Genomic DNA, 23577 nt, shown 5'->3' with positions numbered 1-23577 from the left:
TGAAACATGATACTGTAGAGGAATCAGTCCAAACAGCCTTGCCCCTTGTGCACTGCTGACCACACTCAAATGGTCCTGGAGGCTGAAGAAAAAGATGAGAGAAAACAAAATGTTAGGCATCTAAATTACAGTTATACTCCCTGGATCCTCAGCAGACCCTGTGTGAAAGTACAAGGTCAAGAATATTATGTCAACATATCCTGCCATGTTCTCTCAAAAGCATAAGACCGCACCATTCCACCTACTCTTTTCATTCAATGTGTGAGTGGGTGGATCGTCTGCTGCTGTGACTTCTTGGGGTTTAGCACTCATGACCGAGTGGTAGCCAACAGAAAAAGGAACACACATTTTGGAGAGTTCCCAAACATCTATCACCTATCTTGTATCAGAATGCAAAATTTAATATTAGTTTTAATCAAAACTGTGCCAGAGTCAATTTTTCCTTTAAAATCGTTGCTTTCAGTGATGTCTTACAAGAAATTACCTCACGATTCCAAACCTTAAATGAGTTTTCAGTATTAGAAAGTTCTATAACCTGCTCTAACCCCATTTAAAATGTGATTGCATTTTGATATTTTATATTGTGAGCTACCTGTAATTTTGAACAAAGAAAGAGAATTTCACTGCATATGAATTTGATTGAATATTAAAACTTTATAACTCAATATCACAAACCCATTCAGATCACACACAGAACCTTATAATTACAAGGCCTCAAATTGTACTGGCATCTGAATTGCATTGTGCAATTGTGTTGCAGTGCTGAGTTGCCTGGTATTACACACTGTAAAAGGCCTCTGTTTGCAGGAGATAACACTGCGTACGTGGTTGTTTGCCTTATTGGTAAACGCACTACATTACCAGGTATGGCAACAAAGTAATTTTTTTTAATATGGATAAGCAAACATTCGGAAACACAAAGGCGGCACATGGCTGCCTATATGTTCAAAAAAACCCGAGGACACAGAATGTCACACTACTTCCACCATTTCTAGTGAGACAGAATAGTCATTATTCACACAAGAGGCTGCTCGTAAGATGTGAGCATATGGTTATTTTACGCATTCAGACAAACAACAAATGCGGCTGTGTTTCTGATGAGAACAGCCTTGCTTGAAATTAAACATTTAATAGCACCCTTTAACACTGACAGCTAGTGTTGAAAGCAACAAGACGCAGAGTCAAAAGGAAAAGGAAAAGGCAGTCTCACTAATGTCTGAGTTTGTGAGATGGTGTGAAGTTTGAAAGCGCTCCCCATGTTTGTGTGGCTGTCCAGGCCAGGTGAAGTGGACACAGTAAGTAACCCATAGATGTGAAATGAGAGTCAGTGTGCTTGTCTGTCAATATGCCAGGTCTGCAACAGACTGCCAACCTGTTCATGAAGCCTTTCACTGAGGTCATGCTTGGATAGCTGTTAAAGCAGTTACACAGCAGTGATAGATGATGGATGGATGTATTAATAGATGAATATATGGGACTTTTCTTGTTGACAATTTAAAAGTTGGTGATGTCATTCTTTCCAGAGCCAACACATGCAATCTTTCCCATACTTTAAACATACATGCGTTACATCCTGTTCTGTGTTCTAGTGTTGACAAATCAATGACCTCCAGCCTTTAATTATTTTCAAATCTATAAACAAATCTCTTATACTTTATTACAACAAAGGAATATTGGCATTTGCCTGCGTGACATAATTGATCACAGGGTTACAAAATTTTGGAAAACGCCTCAATAAGCAATCACGAAAACATAGTGCTTATTGGAAAGATCTGACCTCTTCACATGATTAATGACTTCATTATGGTTTGAGGCTTTTGTGATGACAGTCCCAATTACATTACTGTGTCCTGTACATCATCATTTTCATTTGTTTCAATTAAAGTCAGTGTGTTTACCTCCCATTTTTATTTCAGGGGATAGCATTTTATTTATTTATTTATTTTTCTCAGGGATGTTTTAACTTAAGTTTGATGTATGCCACTGGCAACTGTTTGTTGTGTTTAATGATTTACCACACCCATGCTGTTCCCTAGATGGAACTAGATTAACTGCCTCCTGAGGTTTTTTTTTAAGTGTTTCGAGAAAGCATGTTAACTCCTGCAATGCAGGCTATTATTTTAGTAGACATACCTCTGTTGTAACAAAGTAACATCATTTATTCATGAATTTATGTGAGGTCATAACCTCGGGCAGCAATTTCTGGCCATCTGTACAACTTGCTACTGTATTTACTAACCTACTGTATTTACTAACCTACTGTAGGGATTGTTACACCTGAAACTGACACAGGTGCACAGAGGTGACTTTGACAGAGATATCTCAGAGGTTGGGGAGGAATTGAGGCTGCAGAGAATGAGATGCCAACTGCAGATTTACACGCCTCCACTGGCTCACTGCACATCATTAAAGCCAGAGGCCGCTTGCAGTGGCTTCATCTCGTCCCAGCCCACACAGGCTACATCGGGCCCCACATGCTGATTTATCTCAGCTGTCTTTCTGAACGGCTTTTCCCGCCAAGAGAGAGATGGGGGGCTGACGAGATTTACGCATGTATATGGGATGAAATTCATTTTGGGAAGAGCACATGGACTTCCTCTGACAGAAAAGAACCATTTTTGCTCCCCTCTCCATTCTCTCCACTGCTATGTCTCCCACCATACACACTGCAACCACTCCCACAGTGAGAATCAGTGATGGATGTTCATGTGCACAATGTCTCTAAAAATACCTCAGTCACACCAGCATTAACTCCCTCAGTTCTCTATTTTTCCATGATTGCTTTGCTTGTTCTCATTACATATAATGTGCTTGCTCTCTGCTCTCCTATTTTTTCACTCTTCCCAGCACAGTGACTTCAAGTTGGAATGTCATTTCCATACTCAAAAGCAAATGTGACTAGAAACGAATTACAGACAAAGGATACACACTAATTGTAGTTCTATGACCAAAACTGAAGACCTCTTTTAGATATTGCAGGCTTTATCTCTCTGAGGAGCAGTATATTGAAATCTGTATGTATATATTGTGCTAGAGGTATGAGTCTACACCTTATCTATGGTACCAGCTAAATATATAGCTATTAGGACCCAAGTCAGCCCCTGTTGGTTGAGAAAAGCAGAGGTAAGATCCTTTGGGACCTGCTGATCCAGACAGATAAACAAGTACTGGCCAACCAAACAGGCATTGTGGTAATGGCGAAGCAACAGAAAGCAGTGATGATGGAAGTGGCAGTCCCATGTGGCTCAGCAACATCAACAATGAGAAATATAGGCATTTGGAGAAATATCAGGGTCTGTAGGAGGCAATGGTGCTCAAGTGCTTCTTCCTATGGTGGTAGGAGCACTCAGAGCTGAAAACTCCAATCACCGTTCTAGAAACCGCCACCTTTCCTCTACGTATCTTTCCTGACCATACGATATAAAGCTAAACTTTTTTTTTAGTCTAAAATTATGAAGCTTGCTGCTAATTTCACGGTGAGAGACATGAATATGCACCGGGAACACATATCCAGACACACCTGGGTGAAAGCATGGTTGTTGCAAAGTTTGTTGCTGACACCCCAAGGCTTTCATTCCACTATAAATCACCACTGTGCCATGACTACAGCCTTCACGAGCTTTTGGATTTTTGTACATTTTTTATATTCGGTTTCATTATTTTCTTCTACATTTGAGACAAATCTCACTACATTAGTTCCAGACATCTATACTTCTCTGCCTACAGCTGCCTCTGTAAAACTACATTGAAGGGCACCCTTAGCTGGTACCGAGTAAAACATGTCTAATACTTACATACAAATGATTTTCATACAAAGACAGGGCACCTCATTTCAAAATGGACATTGACTGTTCATTTTGAAGGGACTCTTCATATGCTTCGTATACCCTACAGCGCTGTAAGGCATTTTCGAGTGCCATAGTCCAATTAAGTAGATGGTTGTGCTCCTGTATACCTGAGGGCAAACAAACCTAATAATGGTCTGGTTTTAAATGGAGGTTCATGGGAAAGTTTTATTATGAAAATGAAGCTCAAACAGTAAGTCATTTTGTAAATTAATTACTTCTCAGTCAGCACATGCTTCAATTTGGTGAGGTGAGACAACTTGCAGATCTATGTGTACGATAATACACAAGTGTATTTCTGCTGGACAAAATGACATGAATAGATAAACCTCCTTGACCATCTGTGGATCAGTAACAACATTCTGAGACTGAACTGCGACTGACATTCTTTGACTTGACTGGAAGGCTTCAGTTAATTTAACATTTTTCTGCCACAACAACATAACATTGTTGCTCACACAGTCACATTGAGTGTGCAAGTGCCTGCAATGTGAATCATTGAATTTTAGCCTTCAAGACTAGACGTTTAAGGGTTGAGGTTAAGTTTAAGCATGTAGTGGTTATGATTAAGGCCAGGGTCTCCAGGGAATGTTTGAATTTTATTTATTTCCTTATCTATTTAACAGAGACAGTGCACATTAACAACCATTGCTGTAAATGTGCCAGAGTTAGCCAAGAGGCTATTTTTCATCTGTAGTCCCTGGACAGATGTTACAAAGTCATCGTAAAGACAGAATATTAAGGTAAAAGGTATTGTGGTAATTTATAATCATTCACAATAATGATAACACACACAAAAAAAGAATATTAATAAAATAAACAAAATTAAAGTGACTATGGATCATCTCCCACAAATGGATTATCAACTGAAGCATCACGATTTTCACAGAAAGGTGGATCGACAGCTAACAGAATGCTAAGTCCTCCAGACAGATAGAACAGCTGATGACAGCAGTTAGACCAAAGGTGGGGGGTTGAGCGTTTATATGAACAAAACTTGGTGCATTGACACTGCTAAAAATCCAGAGTCACAGCAGGACTAATCTAGAGTATCTCATGGTTAAATGTAGACCTTTCTATCTGTCCAGAGAGTTAGCAGTAACTGCTGTGACTGCAGCACATATCCACAGTACTGCCTCTCAGCTCGACAACAGCAACAGCTGTGTGAGAATGCTGTTGATTGACTTTAGTTCAGCATTCAATGCTATCATCCCATCCAATCTGATCACCAAACTCAGTGACCTCGACATCAACACCATCCTCTGCACCCCCATCTATTAGGTTAGATAACCACACCTCTTTCACCTATGACCTCACACCTGGTTCTAACACCACTGTCAAGATGACACAATGGTAGTTGGCCTCATCAGTGACAATGATGAGTTGGCCGACAGGGAGGTCCAGTACCTGGCCACATGATGCACCAGTTACAGCCTGGACCTCAAAATCAAGAAGATCAAAGGGATCATTGTGGACTTCAGAATGACCAAAGGTGGCACACAAAGCCCCAGCTGTGTAAACAGGATAGGGTTGAGAGCGTTTCCAGCCTCAAGTTTCTGGATGTCCACATCACCAAGGATCTCGCTTGGATCACAGTTTGGGTCAAGAGTGCTCACAAGCATCTCCTCTTAGCCACGTGTCTTCTCAGGTTGTGGTGAACTTCTACTGCTGCACCATGGAGAGCAATCTTACCAACTGCATCGCATTATAGTTCAGCAATTGCTCTGTCTCTATACTGGAAAGCACTGCAGAGGGTGCAGAAAGTTTCCCAATGCATCACAGATTCTACACCCACCATTGAGGCTGTCCAGCACAGGCGGAGGCACGCAGCATCATCAGAGACACCTCTCAGTCCAGTCACAGAGGCTTGCACTTTGCAGAACCAGCAGGATCAGGAATACATACATAGTTATACCACTGTTCATACTGTATATATCTGACTTGTTGTGTATTCATATTTATACAACTGTCTATACAGTACATATCTACACTGTAATATACCATACTCTTTTCCTGCTGTTTATTCTGTATATAATGTCTACTACAAGCATTACTTGCACTGTTTATTTACACTTATACCTTAGTGCAATCAGTTCACTCTGTTCATACTCTTAATACTGTTCATACTGTTAATTAGCAGTCTTATATACCCTTCACTGTTATCTGTACATGTCGAGATGTACATTACTCTGCTTTTTATGCTTTTTGCACTTCTGGTTAGATGATGTTTCATTTCAAGACGATGACAACTCTCAAATCAGCCTGTTATCTGTAAATACTCTGCACTATGATGCAAGTATATCTTGTTTCAATTGTGTCGCTATGATATTTCTGCAGTCGAGCTTCATATCATTATCCATTTACATTTCATCGTGCCAAATATTTCATCCTCTAATTGGACTAATTGTTCCTTAGTAATTGCTGTTACTGAAATTTGAACTCATGCTCATTTAGTGTCTGGGATGAAATGACAGTAAAATGAACAGCCAGGTAGCAGGCACTGGCCAGCTGGCACTGCTTTCTGGCTCTAATGAAAGACAGTCAAATGAGTCAAACACGAGCAGTAATACTTCCAACCTTTTCTTAACCTGATGATGAATTGAACTTTTTACGTAAATGAATATTAAACACATCTCAAGGATACAGAGCCGGGAAGCTTTATGTGGAATTTAACTTACCAAAAACCTCTTAGTATGAGTGCTGCTTACTTTCATTCTTCATCTGCCAAATTGATTTAGACATCAGTTCTGTTGGGGTGCAGGGTCAAGTATTACACATCCAGATTTAGATTCTGGCCTCTTCCTTATTTCTCTCCAAAAGGGCAAGAGCATGGTCAATCTTACTCTTGCTGACACAACCAATTCAACAAGACACACTTTTTCAACAATTCAAGTCAACACATTTTTTTCAGCTTTTGTTTGCCTTGTAATTTTACCCTGGGTGGATATTACACACATTGCTTACTCAATGTACCAAGAGAGTCCTTCATCTTGTCTTTAATTGGCCATATTTTTATGCATAACTCAGCACCAGTACCATTAGCCCACACTCGTACATATTCATAGTGTAGAAAAGTCAGAGTTTATCTGGAATGACTCATGAAGAAAGTGGTCAGTATGTCAATTCAAAGATATTTCTAAATGAATCTTTACCTAAGGATTTGTTAATATAGCATATCCACGTATGTTCTCTAGTACTCATCAATAATATATATAGTCCTCAAGTTAGGTTTATTCAGGAAGTACTTATTACACGTAAGTGGAGTGACTCTAGGGATTGCAATGTATCAATCAGTCAGTTGGTCCACCACTTTGGCCAAGACAGAAATATCTCAATAACTACTGGATGATTGCCATGAAATGTTGTACAGATCCCTTCACGTTCCATCATTGAGTCAGAAATACAATTTATCTGACATTTTGGCTCATGAATACCTACAAAACTAATGACTTTCCCATCTGCCTCAGCCGTCCTTTGTCTTTCTGTCTACTAATTTGAAAATGTTAGCATGCTAACATGCAAAACTACGATAAGGAATATAATAAATATATCCTGCTAAACATCACGTGTTAATGTTTTCACTGTCTGCATTCTGAGCATTGAGCTCAGTGTCACCGTGCTTAATACGTAGTCATATATTATCTTTCTTCGATGAGATCTGGCCAGAATCACAATCTGGGATGACTGGCCTGCCAGAACAGTTTAGACTTTTTTCTGTAATTCTTACCAAAGAGGTCTAACACACGGCAGATCATTGCATATATGGTGCTTAACTCAACTCAGTCAACAAGCGTAAAGTCCTTAGTGTCCAGGTATAGCCACAATACTTTGTGGTTAGTTGCTGTAGTAAAAACTGGGTCACATAAGAGTATTTACCTTGTGGTGTGATCCCTCTCAGCATTTGTCTATGTCTTTGGATAAGCAAAGTCATTTAATTAGCTTAAAATGTGACGGGCTGTGGACTGGATTCATTTGCATACTATTCCGTAAAGAGTTTCATCAGTATATGAAATTATGATAACTGGTCAGACTGTAAGCTCCAACATTAACAGATGCAGATTTTGTTCCCTGAACTGCCGTGAATGTTTCAGTGTTTAATCAACACAGATTTGGAGACTTCCTATCTTGTACTTGTTCAGCAAGGCTAATCAGAATACTGCTGTTTCTACATTAATTACTCTCTGAGTCTTGATACAGCCGACAAATGACTTTTTTCCCTTACCGTTAGTGACATTCTGTATTCATGGTTGGATAATACTACTCTCAGGGAAGTGTCCCATGCAGTGTCTCCTCTCTACCGTGCCACTTTTTCTCATCCCTCAATTTCACTTTATCAACTCAAAGTACAAATTGGGGCTTAGTGGCTTTATGGTAAATTGAAATTCATTGAAGCATTTACATGACATTTAGCAATGGTTGCATAATGGAGGAATAATAAAACATGTGTCAAACTGAATGGATTCACTCTCTGCCTTGTGCTATCTCATCATTAAGCCTACGCATGTCCTAGCAAGAATATATTTCTACATACGGTGTACTATGTTTGTGTTTGTGCTTTCTTGTGTCTGTGTCTTTGAATGCATGAGTACAGTATGCGTGGGTGGAGATGTTAATGTTAGTGCTACTGTGATGCACTGCATGCACATACATGATGATTTTAATGCAGGGATATTTGACATTTGAGAAAGTTCAAGTTACTCTAAATGCCCTTGCACATAACTGCTTGCTCCATGATAAGTATCATTGCAGAGTTCAGTTCATTTGTATTCTATGGTGGCTGTAAAGACTAGACGGCCTTATTAATGATAGCAGATTGGCAACTGGAGCTGGTAATCGAGTGAAAAAAAATCTATAGGCTGGTCTCAAAGGCCTGGGATGTCAATAGTCTCCACTGCATGTCTTTAAACATCCTTATTACTGCCAATTTCCAGCCAGACCAGCAACAAAACTATCACTGCCTTGATTGCATCAAAGCCTAATGTGGACACAGTGTGCCTAATGTCCATCAGCTTTCAGTTGTACAAAACCAATTTGGCTGTAAGATGCTTTTGTTGTGTTGTGACATGTCTTTTATTTAAATGAGGTAGGCATGAATGTCTGATGATGAATTGGTTCTCCATATGAAAGCTTTTCTGCATTCAGTATGTTTAGATGTAAACCTAGTCACACAAGGATTGTCTCACAATTGCCCGCTGAAATTCAAATATAATTAGTGTACAGCCTTCAGCTACATATAACTCATCTCCTTCTAATGTGGAGAGCATAAAAAAATATAATTACCTCATTTACATTTCTATGATAGAATGCTTGTCTCAAATCTTATCATTTCATTTTGAAATTTCTATTTAAAATATTAGCTGTATCCTAAATCAGTAGATTACTTATCCCATAGAAAGTGGGCCATTATAACCAAGAGGATCTCTAATATAACTAATTGGTCATTTGCCATGACTAACCAATGTATTTTGATGTGAATTTGTTGGGGCTTTAATTTCCCCTCTTCTGGTTTTGTAGGTTCTTGAAGAGGGAGGATCAGATGTAAATCGATTTGGACTATCAACGACAACCACAACATCAAGTTTTGAACAGTGAGTTCCCTCCAGAATTTGTTTTTTTTTTTTTTTTTTTTTTTTTGAGAAAGAGATGTTAAAACACAATGAATCCATGATAAACACTGCTGTGCTTTAAGATTCCTCTGCTCAGTCAGTAAAGCCAACTTAAAGGCACCGCAGTGTCCTGGAGTAATGAAAACAATTGACAGTGGTTTATTGTTTTTTTTCCTCACCTGCTTTGGTTTGACATTTTGGTGACTGGTGAAACCTCTCTTGATTGACATATGCATGAATGCTATTTGCTGTTCTTTAGCTCAGCCTGTAACAAAGTGCACCCTAGTGCTGCTGCAAAACTGCCAAAAGTTCACATGGGTGTATTTTGGCATCTTTTTAATTGATTTAGGCCCCTAAGTGTTATATAATTAAAGGGCTGGAGAACTTTTGATTTGATTAGTCGTGTCTGATACAGCCCTTAATCTCTTCTCATTGCTTTTCTCATGTTTGGCCACAAAATTGCCAAAATTAGCTGCCATTTGCTGTGGTCCTTAGAATTTTCCCACTATTTGTACTGTAAACCAGTATGTGCCTTCCTTATTTAAAGTGTCAGATTATAAAAGACTACAGACAGCTTGTGTCACATTTTCCTTCAGTTCAACAGACATCTACAGCATTGATTAACTTTTATTTTGGGAACAGTTTTGTATTCATCATTCATGAGAGTCATTCCACCCCTCCCCCACCCCCACCCTCCTTCAAATAGCCCTCAGAGAATACTGAGAATTGAGTATTTGCACCTCATGAATTGTGAATTTCTCTGTTGTGGTGGTTAACCTACAGAGCGAAACAGACCATAGAGCGTAACAGAATATAGTGGTAGTAGTTTGTTCCAAAGCCACTCAAACACACACACACAAACATTCATTCACAGGGTACAGAAAGATGTGTAAGGAGTAGAAAAATGAAAGGACAAAAGGACACATGAAAAACCTGCGTAAACTGAAAGCAATTTTCACAAATTGTCTGCAAAGCTTTTCATAGTCCTTTGTGCTACGATTTACAGAAAATTACTACACATCAGTATGAGAAAAAAGACATGGAGAGGATTTGGAGAGGCAGGTGAAAAACAGAGAGATTAAACCTTATATTGCAGCAAAGCAATCCAAAGCCAATATAAAGGGCTCTCAAAGCTGCACACCTGCAGAGCAAGCAGGTGTTTGTGCTCTTATCAGGCTGGAGTCATGCCATATCAACCACAGCCTTTGAAATATGAGATAACATTGCACGATAAAGAACATTTGATGTTGAAATAGACTGATAGATGCACACTGACTGACTGAAGCCAAGGAACAGCCTTCAAATTTGCATGTCACATCCTGGAGATTAGGTTTAAGGCCTTCAGCCACCTGTGATAATTCTGTGCTGAAGATGCTGAGGATTGTTATCTCTGCAATCAGATGCTGCAAGTAGAGTGCTTTATGAATTATTTGGACTGGTATACTTCAATTATACATTATGTCTGCTTGACAAGTCTCCAGTGCAGTGTCAGTTGCGGATTTTCCTGTTTCTGGAATTGTATAGTTGTGACAGCAAAAGTGACGTAACTGGTAATATCATTACATTTAAGTGTATAAATTAATGATACTGGCTGTTGTTCTTGTATCTGTAGATTGTGGTTCTGTGTAATTATTTCATTTTCTGTATGGTAAAATTAGGATAATTTTTTGGTATTGTATAAGACGCAACTTGGTCTAACTCTGAATTGTAGAAAACACTTTAGAAATACGCCTTTCTTTTTAAAAACAACCTTCAGTTCAGCTTCAGTCTACTTAAGCAAACATGTTTCTAGAGTTACCGGTTGGATATGTGTGTGGCACTATTGTTGTTCATGTAACAGGAAGTCAAATAACGAGCTGCTGATTTGAACGGAGGAGGTTCTCTAACTCAGTTTGGCTCAGTTCTGCAACTGTCATTGCACATCTGTTAAACTCTGTCACTCTGTGCCTCCTCCACTCTGTATCTGTCTCTCTGACTGTGTGCATGTTATATGAGTGTGGACTCAGTACACCGAGCACTCACATGCCTCATTTAGATAAAAGGTGGGAAGATTTGACGCCTTAATAGTACAAAAAAAAGACAAAAGAAAAAAGAAAAAAAGCCCTTTATTTGTGGGTACAACTTTATTTATTCTTTCGTCTATGGAACAGATTTTTGCATATATTTTCATTTTCTTGCCCACTCCCATATGTATCAGAGACACAGAACTTACCAAAAAAAGCCACATATTGTGTGCAGCATATGCGCACATGAGAGGATCCAGGTGTTTGGTGTGTGTGCTCGCATTTGTGCATGTGTGTGAGTGTAAGCTCTGTTCTCTGCAGCTGGCTCACTGCTGTATGCTCCTCTACACTGAGGCACTCGGACAGACCCCTTCAGCATGAATTACTGTGGCCATTAATCAGACCAGCACAGATATCTGTGTAATCCCTCTAAAATGCAGTTTTCTGGAGGGGGCCACCAGTGTTAATTGGATTTGATTAGATACTGGTATGATGCTGCTCACAGAACATCTTAGATCAATAGGGTCCTTTGTGGCGCTGATCCTATAGCGCAGGCTGCACTGCAGTGCTAAAGGCTGTTTAAATGAAGAGCTTCGTTTTGCCCTTAAGAGCAGTACTGACCAAGATGCTACTTTTATTATGCTAAAATGCATTATATTAATGTCCGATGGCCTTGATACTATCTCACACAAATAAATCTCTGAAGGTAAATATGTAAATAGAGGCATGATGAGTGTGGGGATACCACGAATTTCTCCGACTTTCTCAAGGTTTATTGAATTACAGTAGTACATAGGAGCTCTATTATTTTGGCTAGACAGGGTCTTCAGGGTTATCTTGATAAATAGCACACATTTAGTATTGTTGTACATTTACTACAACAGTATTTTTGCCTTTTTTGTGTTATTCCGCAATGTCCTACCCTATCCTTTTTACAGACCAGAATTTAGGGCAGACGTGAGAAGCATTCCACATACAGATAGTATGTTACCAGTGTATCATTTAAGCCAAGCCAAGCCAAACCAAACATATTCTGCTTCCTACACTGATTTTGCTCTCTTCATAACATACAAGATACACACATAATTTGGGGTTTCATAGTGTGGCTGCAAAAATAGAAATAAAGAAAACTGATTCCATTTTGTGAAGCATTTAATTCATATGTTTATAACAGCCACAGTTTAATTTTCGACACTCTAATTCTCTCATTTTTTTTACTCTCTTCTTTTTTTCCCTCCACCTTTCTCTTCTCAACCAATTTTTAAATCAAGCATCAATCAGATGTTACTTTGTAAAAGTCTCAAAAGTCACTTTCACAAAATGGTTTTTTAAATACATCTGCTATAAATGCAAAAGAATATGTCACAAAGAATTCTAGCCCCAGGTATTCGACTTACGAAAGTGTATTTTCAGCTGATTTCTGGACTCTTCAGTCTTTGACCAGGTTTTATCCTGCGCTGTCCTTCATCTTCAAGTAAAGACTCTCAGCAAAAAAGAACTTTCACAGAAGCATCTGCATAAAAATGTTTAACCTTCTGCTCAGGAAACAACTTTTTGTGCCACATTTCTGTATGTTAGCTTTGGCAACTCTGAGCCAATCTCAGTTGAGTTTGGTTGCTTCATTGGCTCTCTTGACTGTCAAGTCAAAGCTCATATTCCCACTGCACATCCCTCTCTGCCTTCTGGCACAAAGAACAAACCAAATAAATGCTTTCTTTCAGGAAACTGTATGAACACAGTCTTTTCTTTTCTTTCTTTCTTTTTTTTTTTTTTTACCTTGTGTTAACGTCCTTTCAGTCAGTTGCACTTAGTAGCTGAGGCGATGTGGAGAGATCAGCTAATTGTTGCTTCACCTCTACTGGAGCCACTGCAGGTTTCCTGCAGGGAAAAAAGCCAAAAGCCCAGGGGAGGCCAGGGAAAGGACTGGCCATCTGGAGTAGGATTTGTACGGACGCCCATGTTGTGTAGTTCTGTTGCAGACTGACTGCATGCAATGTTTGTGTGCAGGGTCATTAGTTCATCGCATCTCATGAGGCCAAGATCTTTTTAATGAGTTTAAAATGAACTGATCATGATAAACTGATAAACAAGTTAACTTAAAGGGTCCCTGTGGAGTTTTTGACCTCTAACAGCACAAACGAGAACACAAAACACAGTTGATGCTTTCATACACACTGTTGTTACATATACACTATTCCGCTGATCTACAAGTGGTGATATCATGTCAAGATATGCAGCAATATACAAGCAAAGGCGGTGAGAAAGACGACTACAAGCTAGCAAACATGGACATGAGCAACACTGCATTCAAAATACTTTAAGTGGATTTGTAAATGTTGTATGAGGAAGAAAATGCACTCAGCGCATTTGTTGGAGTTCAAGGATACACACATTGTGTTTTTCTGTGTAACGCTGAATGTAAACATAACATTTGTTGGTTGACAAGAGAACTCCATGGCACACCTTTAACACATTCATGTGGTGTTGCCTTTAAGGTGCTGTTGGAAATATCATAAGTCATATAGACGAGGAAATGTCTCTGTGTTTGAGTTGCACAACATAAACCATACTGACAGTGCTGTGTGTGAATATCAGATATAATTTGCATTTTTTTTTTACAAATATCAATTAATTTCTACTGCAATCCTACTGTTTAGTTTATCATGATACAATGTTTAGTAAAATACCAATTTGTGTTTAATTTAAATGTATTGGATCAGTTTTCACCCTGTCATTGTTTGTTGCAGTGCTGTTGGGCTTTGCATAGCTGGACGAAAATTGATGGAAATACAATTGCACAATTGACAAAATTGGGATTTATAACATAATTGTTTGATTATGAGCTTCACAAACACATGTTGACCTTTTAAAATATGGGTGTGCGTGTGCGTGTGCGTGTGTGTGTATGCAAGAAAGAGAAATGTTTATATTGTAAGGTGGTCTATGACTCAAACCTTTATGAAGCATTTATGGATATCAGCAACCCTCCAGAGACCAGACGATGACTAACACAAAAACTCCAGAGTTATTATCACCAGACACCACCCAAGGGGCTTTGCCAGTCACCTTCACCAGACAACTGGGAAGTAAACGTATGGTTTTGTGTTGTTTTCAAGGCTGAGCAGCTGTTGTGAGCTACTCCACAGTGTATTTGTTGGGAAAATGCCACCGTCCCTGTCATTAAACTATCCCAGTTCATTTTACCGGCTCACGGGACGGTGTTTTATTGTCTGACTGTAGGATCCTGTTCACATTCACAGATAATATTCAGATGATTGTTAACAAAATGACTATAATAAAGGCTTTTCTGCAGTGGTTTCACTGTCAAATTATAAGTGAGCTCTTAACCTGTCTTTGACTCAGCCTGGCATGTCAGTCCAATGTGACAGAATTTATCTAAATAAATAAATAGGACGGTATTTACATCTGCTCGGGAATTAATTTTCACTCTGAATTCACATGTTTATTTTCCTTCACTTCTATCTATATATTTGATCATTTGTTTTGGAGCAGGAAATGGATTTATAGTGGCACAACATGCCATCCTTTTTTCCAAAGCCACCGAGTCTTCAGCTGCATCAATCAATGGAGTGCTTTCTCCAAACTCTCATTAATGTGTGTATAACCCAGAGTAAGCACACGGTGCGCTGAAACAGTACCAGACAAAGAGAGCATTAACCTGCTATTTGTCTCCATCTTCCTCTATTACTACGATCGATTAATTTTGACTGTTTTTCATTTTCTTTTTTTTTCTTTTTTGCAGTGTAGTGCAAGACTGTTTGAAACACGTCCAGCATACGTGCAATATGAGAGGAGGGTAGACAGACTCATTTACAACAGCCAATTTACACCAACAATGTCTTCAATAGCTGATCAAAAAGCGGTCCATTTTGTGTCAGCTTGTATATGTTTGCTCTAAAAGTCCCCTAAACACAACATTATCTACTCCACCTGTTCACAACGGCATGTGGATGATTACCAGCAGAATGTACCAAAGGTACCAGTACAATTGTCACTGCTCTCAAAATCAGAACATACCACCTATTAGCAGACAAAGCTAAGCATTAGTGAGTCATATGCAGAACATGTAATCACATGAGCCCGTCCTTGAAGAGAGACAGAAATTACAGTGGACAGCACTCCATGATGCACAGTGAGGCTGTGAATTCAGAGGCTGAAGGTGCTTCACTCTTGCATCAGTCTCACAGAGCTTGAGATGTCTTGCCCACGTTAGGGTACAATTGGCTCTATACCTCCCCCTCTGCTCCATCCCCTGCCTCTCTGTAGTCCGTCTCTTTCATTGTTTTTTTTTTTTTTTTTTGCCACTTCCCCACGCAGCATGCCATCACAAAGAGCAGTGCACCTGCCACAACAGGCTGATTGAACAAGTAGAGGAGTGTGTTGCATACACTGAAGGACATGAACCTCCTACCCTGCTGCACTATCTCTGTGTCCTCTCTCTGGAAGGTGACAGGTGTCCCCCATCACTCATTTCCCTCTCTGCTGTGTGTGCCACAGTAGGCAATAGCGAACTCATCTGAAAACTTCTTGAAACTGGCAGGATCCAGAGTTAAATCTGAAGTCTGAGCTATACAGAACAAACAACAATAGTGACATTGTCATTACTGAGGGTGCAGCAGTTGTGCTCTGCACCATGTCTGACAGAGTGCTCTGCAGGTCAGCGAGGCACAATTGTTTGTAAGGTTTCGAGTCTATAAGGTGTTCTAAAATGTTTGAACTTATTTTGGTCAAAAAGTTTGATCAGAAAAAAATCATAGTACAGTCATACCGAACAAAGTATATGAAATCTTTTTTCTTTTGGCACAGTTTTTATTTATTTATTTATTTATTTATAGAGAGAAACCCAATTAGGAGGACCAATACCAATAATTTGGATTTTTTTTTCTCTACTAGCTTGCTGTGTTCTTTTCCGCAATAATTACAGAATTACTGAATTCTTTACAATTCTTGAAAAGATAAACTGCAAAAGAAGCAGGCTGTGGGTCTTTAAATCAGCCAGTTGTATTAAAATATATTTTTAAAGAATAAAACTTTAATAAAACTTTTGTTTTTATTCATTTATTTATTTTCCTTTTTCAAATCAAGCCCAATGGAGTTGCATGACTTTCCTTTCCTTTCTGATATGGTAATGACAAAGGACCTACTGTCTCATTATACTGAGAATATTATTATTGTACTGTCCTGAGATTTTCTGAAAGTCTGCCATGTGCTTATATTACATGTGATACCTCCAGCTTTAGTAACTCTGATAAGATCCTCTGAACGGCTTCAAGATGTTTCTCTATGTAAAAAGCCAAATAGCACACTGGACTATATGAAAATGCAAACCAAATCACAGTTCCATCAAGGGTTACACATGAGTCCTGTGAATGAGATGTTCAGTGAATGCCTTCAATGTGGTTTGATTGAAAAGCTACAGAAGCATTTAGTGGGACTGCAGGCTTTCTGTGCTGTGAATAGCAGTTTATTTGAACTTGGTGAGATCCTCTTTCATTATAAAAGGCTCAGACCACAAGCAGTTGCGTCCACTTGTTTGTCTGAAATATAAAGGGTTTGTATATTTTAGAGCATGTTGCTCATAGTCACTCTATGAGTTCAAGGATGTCCAAGTCTAAACACAAACAGCTTTATATGCCATGCCTTATTGAGCCCCATTGTTTGCTTTGGAAAGTCGGAGAATTGATTTTAAAGTGTGTTGTTTTTATGATACCATGATTTACTTCATGTAGGAAATAAACAACTCTTCATCCTTCCAGAACCCTGGTGTTTGATGCAGTGTATCCATCACTCATCACAATTGCATGTAACTCCAACTGAGGACAGGTGACGTTGGTGGAGGTTTTGGAGGTTTGTAGTTCTGATTTTAAAAGTGAAACATTCATTTCTAATCTACAGTATATACAACTCTTAGGTTTTTTTTTATTATGCAAAGTGAAAAATGTCAGAAATGTGACGATAATATAAAAGAATGAAACAAATTTTGTCATCTCTGTGTATTTTAATTTGCACTTTGATTTGAATTGTTTTGTTCCAAAAGTCCCTTTTTGTTTGTTTTAAACAGTCACTATAAATACACTCTGCTCCAGTATGTTTCTGTGTTAAGTAATGAATTTATTTCTATAATGGGAGCCGAGCTGGAGTTGCAGTGTTGTGCGCAACTTTAATACCAATAACTCAACAATTTCTCAGATAGTTCCATAGTTCTTTATGGTACAGAAATCCAGTAAAATAGTAATTGAAATCCAGTGAAAGTCTGATGTTAATCCCATTTCAACCAAGAGAGACAAGTGAATGAAGAAAAGATGATTGTTTATTATGACATTTGATTTGCAATAATTAAGGCTTATCAGAAAGCCTTAGACTCTACAGGGAGACTTTGTAATGGAGGGGTATCGCCCTGAGCAGCAGCAGATAAATCCCCCCATGGAGTCCAGACACTGGTGGTGGCTGATGACTCTGCTGAGACTGATAGGCTGATGAGGCTGATGAAATGATGAAGCTGATGAATGTGCAAAGACTGTGTGGTGATGGGGAAGAGGAGCGGTGCACATTAAAGCACCATGAAAGTACTAAGGCAGAGAAAAAATCGCATTTGAAAAGACAGCAGTGAGATGATAGGCTAACGGTGGAAGTGTGTGGCTGTGCTATTGGACAGATGTGACCAGCTGATAAGAACAGCTGACACCTCAATTGACAGCATCAGATAATGGCAGCAGAGAGCGGAATGAATGCAGGATGGTATAAGAATTAAACTACAGGTACACGCAAGTGAGTGGTCTTCCTTTTGTTGGAGCTTCATTTGTCGACTGCACTGTTTGTCCATTGTCTTAAGATTGAAGCCTGCATAGATATATTGAGCATCTTTGTGCTGCTGCATCTATCTTAGCTATGATTTACTGTCTCATGTCACCATTAGATCATCCAGGCCTTAGGGGAATCTGATTGGTGCCCTCTCCGAGGATGAAAAGCTTAAATTCTTTGCTCTCTTTATCCAGTGTACAAGTTATTGCACCATGACGGAGATATTGGTGTCAAACATGGATTTATGTTATATGAAATGTGTAATTTATCTTTCAGTCATGCTAACATGCTAAAACAAATAACGTGGACGTGGAGTGACATTTGTTGGTCTTCCTGACATGGGAGCACAGGGGAGTTTTTCCTCACATGTGGTGCCATTTATTAGAATTTTGAGAGACCAGAGTATACTGTGCATATGAAAGCAGTGTGCACACACAGTGTTAGTGATGTTGGTGATGTCAAGGGAGAAATTGCTTTTCTGGGACCCCTGCTGCACTTCAAGGGTCTTGCTCAGGGCTTATGTGATGTCTGTTTTGAGAGGATTGCCTCCTGTTTGCCTGAAATCTGGGGAAAGGAGTTTTTGTAAGAGGATTTTATTTTATGTAATTTATTTACTAAAAACCAAAATACTAATGAGGGCCCTTACTGTTGCCTAATGTAGGTCATATGATAAACACAGTAGTGCTTTTAGTGTCTGAGTGGGGTGATCATGTTGATTCTTTAGAGGTTCGCTCAAAAGTGACCCAGGTAAAGATTTGAGTCTAATTAGTCTTTATGCAGCAGCTTGAACTGGTTTCAAACAGTAAGGGATCAGCTGGATAACATGTCTTTTCTTCAAGTTTTACAAAATGCTCCGTTATAGCAATGCTGGAACTATCAAACAACAGCGTTCCTGCTTGTCTCTCTCTCCCCTACCCTCTCCGTTTATAACATACTTGGCCACCCGAATATCCTCCCCTGTTCATTGTGATGCTAATCCGTAATTCTGCTGAAAACGAAAGGCTCTCTGGAGCCCAGATCAAAGACTTGGATGTTCTCAGCAGGGCCCAGGTGTTTAGAAGGCACTGCATAGGCAGGTAGAACACCCATCTATTTTCCCCATAAAAAAGAGCAATTATGAAAGGCCCTTCCTATCCTAGGATGAAACAGTGATCCTTGCTGTGGTTAAACAAATGAATAATGGAGTGCTGATACTGAACAAGAAAGACAGTTTATCAAGATTCTTCAGGGTGACTGTTGGCATTGTTTTGTCACCAAGGCTCACATTGGAGCTGTCTGTTCATTTCCCCCTGCATTTAAAAAAAAAAAACTATTTCAGAGATGCACTCATCATTGAAGTGACACACTTTAATCCTCTTCACCTGTACACCAATGCATGCAAGATCAAATTGCTTCATGATGTATTCTCCATGTACGCCTCTTTCCGCTGCATGTCTGCGACCAGTTTTTAATAACACAGGGCGTGTTTGTTGAGTAAAGAGGCAGATAAAACCATGCAAGGAAAATGCTTTCCCCCCCATTCACACTGCTGTAATAGAATTCAAGGTTTATTGGGCCAACATATCCCCAACCCCACCTACTTAAGCTAACTCTGAAACTCCTTTGAGTATGAGCTGTAAATCCTAGACAAGATTTGGCATAATAATACTACAGATCTCTGCAGAGTTCTGAGTTGGGTTGGATTTGTGCCAGGGACATTTAAGCTGTATTTAAGTTTCTTGTGACCAAGGTTAATTGTGTTTCTAAATCAGTAGATGAGGCATTGTTCTGATATTAGATTTACTGAGTGGAAGATCCTCAGTATAACTGATCTCCAGTGTTAGATTAGAAGGCAGAATCTCAGCCACACCACGGTACACACCTCAGTGTGTAAAATGTACTAATCTCTAATGTCATCAGTCACTGTCTGAAATATTCTCTTCTCAGGGGATATGGATTAAAATTCACACATTGGTTATCCAGCTTAATTTCCTCCGAGGTACCAGCAGGGTTTAAATTGTTTTAAATCCACCTAATATGTGCATGATCCAAGCTCTTCTCTCCGTTGACTAAAATCTAAAAATCAATTCTGAGTGAGAGAACATCCCTTCGAATAATGCATTTCACCAAGCGTTGGTTCTTACATATTGTTTTATGCAACAATGAAACGTCAGAAAGAGAACAGCAGAGATTTTTGTCCACAATCTAAGCAGTTTTACACTTTTGAGTTACCACCATCTTTGCTCAAATTGCTTGTTTGTTCAAATTACTATGATGGCCGTAGTCTCACAGGGCTACTTATCTCTACTAGAACTGCATATCTGCACATGATTACAGGTTTTAATCACAGTTTACAGATTCGCTACAAAACATGGTGGAAGAAAAAAATAAAAGGCACAAGGAAGCGAAACAAGCAGCACATCATAAGCTTGTCTTTGATGTTAGTCCTTGAATAATTCTGTTTTTGTTGTTGACTGGACATTGTTTCTTCATATAGACTGACTCTCCTTATGATTTTGCCGATGCACCACACGTTGCACACACACATACATTTGAGAGATTTTAATGCTTGGGTGAGACTTAAACAATATCGACATCTGATTAAGGAGGAATTAACTAGGGACTAGAAAAGAAAAAAAAAGATAAAAATGCGCGTTATGAATTTTTGCTTGAACACACCTGTAATGTGTGAGTCATGCCGCTTCATTTCCTTTCTTTTCAAGCATATGTTGCCCTTTATTTACAGTAGTCTGAGCTGTCAACTGATAAAGACAAACCCAGTAAAGCAATGTGCAGTGTCTGTAAATCCTTATTATGTGTGCTTGATTCATCCTCCTGGTACAAATCAATAGTGATGGAATCAGCATACTCAAGCATTAACCCTTCTGGTGTCTTGATGAAGCCATGCATCTTTCCACATACCACTTATTTTCCTTTTGTGTTTCTATGTATGTTGATGGGGAACTTCTGTCTTAATAGCTTAGTAAAATGTTTAACTTTGAACTGTTCTTGCAGAAAGCAGTGACTGTCACTGGCATGACGTGTGTGTGTGTGTGTGTGTGTGTGTGTGTGTGTGTGTGTGTGTGTGTGTGTGTGTGTGTGTGTGTGTGTGCGTGTTCATCATCATCATTAAATGTTAAAAACTATAAAGAACCCCTGACAGTGTAATGCAATACAATGCAACAGCTAAGCAAACAGGGTATTGGGTATTTTTGGCAGTATATATAGTACTGCACTGGGTTACAGTGCAGTACAGTACAAGGTGTTTAGATTATTGTGTCCACCCTCTGTTTATTATAATGTACATAACAGCCATATAAAAGACAAGGAATGCTATTTTTGATTGCATAGAACAGAAAAGTTTAGCATCTGGCTCTCCTCGAGGGAACAAAAGAGTAGTTTGAAATTAATTAATTCATTACAAAGTGATGGAGCAAGTATGCATGAGAATAGTCAGTGCAGTAAAGTTAAACTGAAGATAGTGAAATCATATATATTTGCACATGTGTTTATTGTTCTTATATGGAAGAAATGGAAGCTTAGCGAGAAATTCAAGGTGTATTCTGAATTCACATGGTCACTGGTTCACACCTGGAAGCTGCACACAAAGGCCATAGAGCATGACTTTATGCAAAATTAAAGTCTCATGGTGCTCTTTTCTGAGGTGTCCGCTTTACTCAACAGTTTTAGGGGACAAAAAAAAAAAAGTCTACAGCCTTGCAATTATCTGTTTTGAGTCTAATTTAATTTATACAAATCTCCATCATCTTTCCCAAATTATCCCTCACCTCATTCAAGCTTATTGCATTAATGGATCTGAGCGTAGCCTATTCCAGGCCTGAAATGACTTTTGGTCTCTTTGAGAAGAAGTGATGAAATGTAACAACATTCCCTTTACTTTTCCCTTCACTTACCAGTCTCATGTGCCCTCATCCCTGAAGTCATTATTCATCATTCACCCCTCCAGTAACTTAAAGAGCTTGAATGCAGATGATCACATTGTGCAGAACAGGGCCTCACTTTTCCACCTGTCATGGGCTATTTCTTGTGGTGACAAATACTAATGCAATGAAACAAAAATAAGTAATAAATAATAATAATTGTGTCCTTTACAGCAGCTTAAATTAGCCATGTCAGGCTTTCATTAAGTCCAGTTTTGGGGTTACTGGGCTTTTTTTCCGCTTAGAAAATCCCCTTGAAAAGACACAATACTTTCAAATTTTTGCATTATAAGTGGCAGAGGGGTACTTTGTATACCAAGAGAATATGCCTCAGGGGAGCTACGGTTCATGAATTTTCAAATGATTTATTTGACAATGATTAGGGTAAATTGTTTTTTATGGTTAACTTTGACATCTGTCATTTAAGCAACTGATTCCAGCTCAGTCATGAAAAAACTACAAGTGAGCCAAAAGAGGACTCATTTATTTTAAAAGGTTGAATAAAATACTTTAACACAGAAATCCATTTCTCTGCTACAATGTTTTTCCCTGCCTGTGTGCCTGTGTTGTGGATTAATAGTCTTCTTGCATGAATCTGGATCTATCGGTGCTAATTTACCACCCAACACTTTCTCAGATTCAGCATTCAACTCAATGTCGGGTCAGTTCAGGTCAATGTTATTTATTTAACCCTTTTTTGTGTGTTGGGCTCTTCAAAGGTACTTTGTATGGGTCCCTGCTCTCTGAAACCCAGATCCAGACAGACAGAAGAGGAAATCAACACTCAGTCTGCCAATCACACACAATTAAACCAAAATGTCTCCCGTTCCCTGGGGTGATCTCCCACATCCATCGCTGAAAGATCAACAAGGCAAAGAGAAAAACAGAATGAGGAATTGTTTGGAATTCAAATATGGGCCTTGGATGGTGATGGATAACGAGTTGGCTGCCCTTTTTTCTTTCTTTTTTAAGCTGTGGTGTCATTCCTCTAGCTGCTCCTGTCTAAACTTGTGTTGTTCCACAGCAGGGTTTAAGGGCTAATACATATTTATGCCCCAAGGTAGCTCATATGATATGTAAAGATGAGGGGGCTTTCAGCAAGTTTCAACTTTCAAAAGTAAGATACAGTCAAGGAAAAAAGTCTAATCTCTTCTTTAAGATGTACTTTAATAAGTACAATTATATTGACAAGAATTAAAGTGAATCCACTTATGATGAACTGAAGTTGAATTAGAAATATGTAAAATGTAATGAATGACCTTGCAAAAATCTTACATTAATCTAGTGAAGGCATTAGGCATTATGGCCATTAGTAAGACAAAATGGTGAAAATGTGACCTAAAATGAGAGTCCATGGAAGATGTTTACTGATATGAAAGCT

At 38.9% G+C, this 23577-nt stretch overlaps 1 protein-coding gene across 2 annotated transcripts in view; it reads left to right on the top strand.

Annotated features, from left to right (window-relative positions):
• lrrc4ca (leucine rich repeat containing 4C, genome duplicate a) overlaps positions 1–23577 on the top strand; it is a 162119-nt gene that overhangs the window by 52600 nt on the left and 85942 nt on the right. For both annotated transcript variants that reach the window (XM_076733482.1, XM_076733483.1), the window contains exon 2: positions 9360–9433. The gene's annotated coding sequence lies outside the window, so the exon portion shown is untranslated. The remainder of the gene's footprint in view (positions 1–9359; positions 9434–23577) is intronic.

This window comes from Chaetodon auriga, chromosome 6 (genome assembly GCF_051107435.1).
Source record: "Chaetodon auriga isolate fChaAug3 chromosome 6, fChaAug3.hap1, whole genome shotgun sequence".
Taxonomy (NCBI): domain Eukaryota; kingdom Metazoa; phylum Chordata; class Actinopteri; order Chaetodontiformes; family Chaetodontidae; genus Chaetodon; species Chaetodon auriga.
Note: the sequence above shows the minus strand (reverse complement) of the source record. Positions and strands in the feature narration are given on the sequence as shown.